Below are 6,330 nucleotides of genomic sequence, written 5' to 3'. Positions count from 1 at the left end.
ATACATACTTCCAATGTGCGTTCATCGCGATGTCGCCAAACACGGATGCGACCATCATGATGTTGTAAACAGATCCTGGATTGATCCGAAAAAATGACGTTTTGCCATTCGTGCACCCAGGTTCGTCGTTAAGTACACCATCGCAGGTGCTCCTGTCTGTGATGCAGCGTCAAGGGTAACCGCAGCCATGGTCTCCGAGCTGATAGTCCATGCTATTGCAAACGTCGTCGAACTGTTCATGCAAATGGTTGTTGTCTTGCAAGCGTCCCCATCTGTGGACTCAGAGATCGAGACGTGGCTGCACGATCCTTTACAGCCATGCGGATAAGATGCTTTTCATCTCGACTGATAGTGATACGAGGCCGTTGGGATCCAGCACGACGTTCTGTATAACACTCATGAACCCACCGATTCCGTATTGTGCTAACAGTCATTGGATCTCGACCAACATGAGCAGCAGTTTCGCGGTACGATAAACCGCATTCGCGACAGGGTACAATTAAACCTTTTATCAAAGTCGGAAACGTGATGGTACGCATTTCTCCTCGTTACAGAAGGCATCACAACAACTTTTCACCAGGCATCGCTGGTCAACTGCTGTTTTTGTATGAGAAAACGATTGGAAATTTTCCTCATGTCAGCAGGTTGTAGGTGTCGCCACAGGCGCCAACCTTGTGTGAATGCTCTGAAAAGATAATCATTTGCATGTCACAGCATCTTCTTCATGTCTGTTAAATTTCGCGTCTGTAGGACGTCATCTTCGTGGTGTAGCAATTTTAATGGCCAGTATTGTTGTTGTGGGTGCCTTATGTGAATTCGAACGTGGACAAATTTTTGATACTCATATGTTGGGTGCTTCCATAACCAGAGCAGCCGAAGTGGTTGGTGTTTCAGCAGGCACCGTACCGAAGATTAATACCGCATGCAGGGAAAGCAAAAATGTTATCGGCTAAGTCACAACGCAGAAGAAAGTTTATGTTGAGTGATTGTGATGGACGGTCGCTGAAGGGTTCAAATTGTTCAAATGGCTCTGAGCACTATGGGACTCAACTTCTGAGGTCATTAGTCCCATAGAACTTAGAACTAGTTAAACCTAACTAACCTAAGGACATCACACACATCCATGCCCGTGGCAGGATTCAAACCTGCGACCGTAGCGGTCTCGCGGTTCCAGACTGCAGCGCCTAGAACCGCACGGCCACTTCGGCCTGCTCGCTGAAGGGGATTAGAACGAAAAATAAGAGGACGACTGCTGCAAAAGTAACAGCAGGCCTGCAAGCTGCACTGGCGAACCCTGTCAGCACCAAACCAAGGACCGAGGATCTCCCTAAGCAGGGTGTAAGGTGTCAGGCAGCACTGGCGAACCCTGTCAGCACCAAACCAAGGACCGAGGATCTCCCTAAGCAGGGTGTAAGGTGTCAGGCAAATCCAACACCTTACATGAAAACCCTGACATGATAAGCAAATCCAGTAGTACGTCACATAGCTCGGAATAAATCGTGACATTAAATTAACCAAAGTAATACGAGTAACGAGTGAGCAAATGGAATACCACAGACTAACACAAGAATGCCTAAATGCATGTCGTACTTTCCCACCGTGAGGCAGACGCAGTTCCGAGGGGAGAAACGAGAACAGAAGCCGAGAGCAGAACCGTGTTAAGCTAGATAAGGGAGGGCCTGGGCACCCACGCTGCGAGCCTACCTGTACGACTATACAACCCGCACGTTTTAGCGTGAGGCTTTTTCGCGTCTCAGGTACGTCAAGGATCACCCCCAGCCCATGTTAAAAGCTAGAGCCCTCCAGAAAAGCAGTATAGATCTTACGATAACACAAAAAGGGCCACTACCACCCGCAAGTTTTAGCGTGAGACTTTTTCGCGTGTCTGTTACATTAGGATCACTCCCCAGCCCATGTTAAAAGATAGAGCCCTCCAGAAGAGCAGTATAGATCTTACGATAACGCTAAAAGGACCACACTAGCTGCAGGTTTTAGCGTGAGACTTTTTAGCGTCTCTGTTACGTTGCAAACTTTAAAAACATTGCCCCACCACGAAAAGTATAACGTTTCTTATTGGATAGACAGAATTTTTGTAGGCGGAGCTTAAGGTTAACATTGAGACCCTGATTGGTCAGATGAAAACATAGCCAGATAGTTTTTTTAAACTAACTTCGGTAAATTGTAGTAAGGAGAAGTTAGAGGAGAGTTAGTTCCGAGACGGCGGGTTGGATGGCTGCTGCGCCGGCCGCTGCCGCCCTGACGCTGCTTAGACACCGACAAGGTAATGAACGCACGCGATGCCGCATTTTTTGAGCGCATAAGGCTTCACTCAGAACTGCAGAAGTCTCATCTGTTACACCCCCTTTTTTCCGTAAAACTAATGGTGATCGTTAATTAAAACTCATGGTGTTCACATTTGCCACTTGAAGAACAGATCTGAAACGCGATGATTTTTCTTTTATATAGTTATTGAGAAGCCACATCAGCCACTGTAATTTACGACAAGGTAGATAAGTTATTAAAGATAATTGAGGGTCACTGTAGACCATTTTGATAGTTTTCTCTTTTGTGAAACTTAAATTAAACCTAGATTATAGATGTGATATGGCATAGGTCATCCTTCGCTCGATTGTAGAACTTGGAAACCCATTTAGGGAATATTCGTTCACATTTTTGTTGAACGCTGTTGGTTTTTACCATCCTGTATTAAAACATTTCCTTTTATCAACAGTGAAATTTATAAACTATGTTTTCTGATTAGAATAAATTTCCAGTGGTAAACTTAACTGCTTTTTCTTCGTTATTTTACCAGCTAACTAAAAATAGGAAAGCCTTGAACCCTTTCCACTATATTTAGTTAGAATTAAGATTCTTTTACAGGGAGTGCAGTGGAGCTGACGCTGAGATCATTTAGTATTTGGTTATATCATCGCTAGTCTCACTGAACTCTTCTGAATTCTACATGTCATGTGTGGTCTGGCGTCTCCTTACCAGCAACAGGTCCCAGGATCAAACTAGTTCCCTAAAAAACACGCTCAGAGCGTCGTTTCGAGAAAGTGGTTGGGAGACACGATATAGTACAATCAGACACCACCATGAATGTTTAGAAGGGAACTGCAGCACCAGCTGGGAAATTTGGTTCCGAAGCCATGAAACCTCGAATACGGAGCAATAGAAGGAAGTCATTTGGTCAGGTAAGTCCTGTTTCTCGCTGTCTCCAATTTTACATACCAAGAGTAAAACGTGGTCGAGGTTTAGTGATGATTTGCGCAGCTATATCGTGGTATTCCACGGGCGTTATGGTGCGATACTCACTACTGCACAGAGTACTGCACCAAAATCGGTAAGTGCGCTCGAAACACTCGTAGCGCAGCAGCTGAGTGGGTTGGCAGTACAAACTATAACGAGATCCGCCACGAAAAGGAACTAAAAAATGTTGTAATTTAATCTCAAAGATACAAGAAGATAATTTGTTCGACTGTCATGCCAGAGGAATACTCTGAAAAACGGTTTTATCCTTAATAGACACAGGACTAATTTCGAGATTCTTTTATTACTTCTAGTATTAACTACTTTTTGTTCTGATGTGCTGGCGTAAAGACGTACTGTATAATTTCATATCTATGTATGTGTTAAATGATGAAAAATGTGTTTTATGATTTCTGTCAAGATCAAACCTGAATCCCATACCAATGGAGTACAAATTATTCTGTTAATTCGATAAGGCGAATTTTAAATGGAGGCGACGATCTTCACGACGGCGCTGCTGAACAATAGAGGTACGTGATTGTGCTCACTACTTTCCTTTGCTGGCCGCTAAGATTAATTCCGAAGTGTTTTTACCGGGACATTCAGAACCTGCAATCTTCCTTTTCCTATAAAAATAGGAGGCCGATAGAAAAAGAAATATTCTTAAAAGTAAATAATTGTAATTCTTTTACCCAGGCCACGGGGAATGATAGAACGTACGTGCCTCTACCCTGCTTGTACGTTCGCAATCTCCGAGTGTGTTACGGCGTAATTATTGTACGAAAAAAAAGACACATCTTTGTCATCAGACCGCAACCACCCGTACGCGAATGTACGGACCCTCTGAATGTGTCTAGTCAGTCGTGTGCATTGTTCTAAAGCTTTTCTGTTAATATTCAGTGGATTGCATCTCCGCAATTAATTTTTCTTTATGCCGCAAATCGCACTTCACGTGAAGTATTTATTACGCAAATTTCAGGCTCCATTTAATGCCAAAAATTCCGAAGTACGGCTGACTAAGCTAACCGCTACAATAATGTCATATCTATACAACTACAATAACACAGAACAACAGTAACATAACAGAGAGGGTACGTTACAGCCAGGAGCCCGCAGCTGCCAACCCATGGGCATCACATGTGTGGATAGCGATTGGTCGAAGCCACGGTAAACAGCGCAGCACTGAGCTACGGCGGACAGTTCTCTGTAGTGCACCGACTCGTATACAATATCCAGTTACAGCCGAGTCTATAAGTTGCAGTGTTCGCAAGTCGTCTCTGAGACTTAGGCTCCCTAGGCATCGTAGGCCAGCTCTGGACTCTACGTATGCATCACTCAGGGGCACATGACAGGATTTTAGTATTTTAGAGGACTTGTACTAGCTTCAAATGCCTAAGTGTTCTGGACATTTCATTTAAGCTGAGTATTTCTTCCCATTTAATAAATATCGTTCTACTACTAATTGTTGGGAATCTTTCTGATTGAAGATAACCTAGTCCGTCCTGCTGCACTCCCAACTGGCCCCATGGTAACTCTGCAACGTCGCATCACTGCCAAGATTACATGACGATTTTGGCTGATCAGTTCCATCCCATGGTACAATGATTGTTCAGCATCGGTGAGGCTCCGTTCCAAGACTGCAGGGCCCCTGTCCACACAACTGGTATCGTCCAGGACTGGTTTTGTGAGCACGAGGAAGAACTGCCGTATCTGTCCTGGCCACCACAGTTACCGGATCTCAATATTATTGGGCCTTGGTGGTCGACCTTGAAGAGAATGGCGTGTGATCGAGATCCACTATGTAAAAACCACTGAAAGCTGATTTTATCCATTCCGAGACGACTGGAAACTGTTTTGAATAGCAAAGGTTTTCCTACACTATAGCAGGCATGTTAGTGTGAAGTGTTTTCGGAGTTTCCACATTTTTGTCGACCCCTGTAACGATGTGTTCTGCCTTTGTTGAAAAGAGTCTGTAACCACTCGTTTACATCCTTCACTGTTTCGAGGAAACATTCTGCTTCTACGTCGCCTTTAATAGACAGCAGCATGTGATGTGTCTCGCCGTCTTTTCTTGTCCGTATTTTCCTCCTGCGTAGCTCAGTTGTTGACTGGTTCTCAGACGTCAGTACTGAAATGGTAAATGTTAACTGTTTCCAGCGTAAAAACAGAGATTTGCTAAAATAGAAAAGGACAATTGAAGATCAAGCAATCAGCAGCCACGGAGTTTATCGTCACGTTAGCAAGGGAAACATTGAAAAACTAAACATAAATCGGATTTTCTTAGAACTTATTAGCTTCGCGACTTTCCTGACGATAGCGTCATCCGCCAAAAGGCTATTCTGAGGCTCCGATAGTTTTTACGGCAGTTCTTCCGTTACGATTCCTCTTCATTATGTGCGATGCGCTGAGGTTTTGAATCCACTCATAAAGTAGGTCCGTAAACGACACTACGCTGAAGAATTTTATCGAAAAAAGAACAGCACTCCGTCGTCAGGCCACGAGTGGCCTACCAGGACCATCCGACCGCCGTGTCATCCTCAGAGGAGGATGCGGATAGGAGGGGCGTGGGGTCAGCACACCACTCTCCCGGTCGTTATAATGGTATTCTTGACCGAAGCCGTTACTATTCGGTCGAGTAGCTCCTCAATTGGCATCACGAGGCTGAGTGCGCCCCGAAAAAGGGCAACAGCGCATGGCGGCCTGGATGGTCACCCATCCAAGTGCCGACCACGCCCGACAGCGCTTAACTTCGGTGATCTCACGGGAACCGGTATAACCACTGTGGCAAGGCCTTTGCCATTTTATCGATAGCCTTCCCGGAATCATGGAACACGGCGTCAAGCTGACCGCCGTCATTTACTGATTACTAGAGCGCATTGACGAATACTGCGAACTGAATTTCAACAGATCATATTTCTTTCCATAATGCGTGCGACAGAGAAGGTTTTCGGTTTCCAGGATCAGTCCGAAAGCGCATTCCATTTATTCACTTACGTACTGAAGACTTCATTGCTAAAGATACAGGGTGATCATTACTAAAGTTTGGCTACTTGAGAGAGCACGCATGAGTAACGCGTGATA

General features: G+C 44.8%; 1 pseudogene; it reads right to left on the bottom strand.

Moving 5' to 3' along the window:
* Positions 1–5,929: 5,929 nt before the first annotated feature.
* On the bottom strand, positions 5,930–6,047 carry LOC126268467 (5S ribosomal RNA; annotated as a pseudogene).
* Positions 6,048–6,330: the final 283 nt, after the last annotated feature.

The sequence above is a fragment of the Schistocerca gregaria genome, chromosome 4, assembly GCF_023897955.1.
Source record: "Schistocerca gregaria isolate iqSchGreg1 chromosome 4, iqSchGreg1.2, whole genome shotgun sequence".
Classification (NCBI taxonomy): domain Eukaryota; kingdom Metazoa; phylum Arthropoda; class Insecta; order Orthoptera; family Acrididae; genus Schistocerca; species Schistocerca gregaria.
This window is presented reverse-complemented; position numbering and strand designations above follow the sequence as displayed.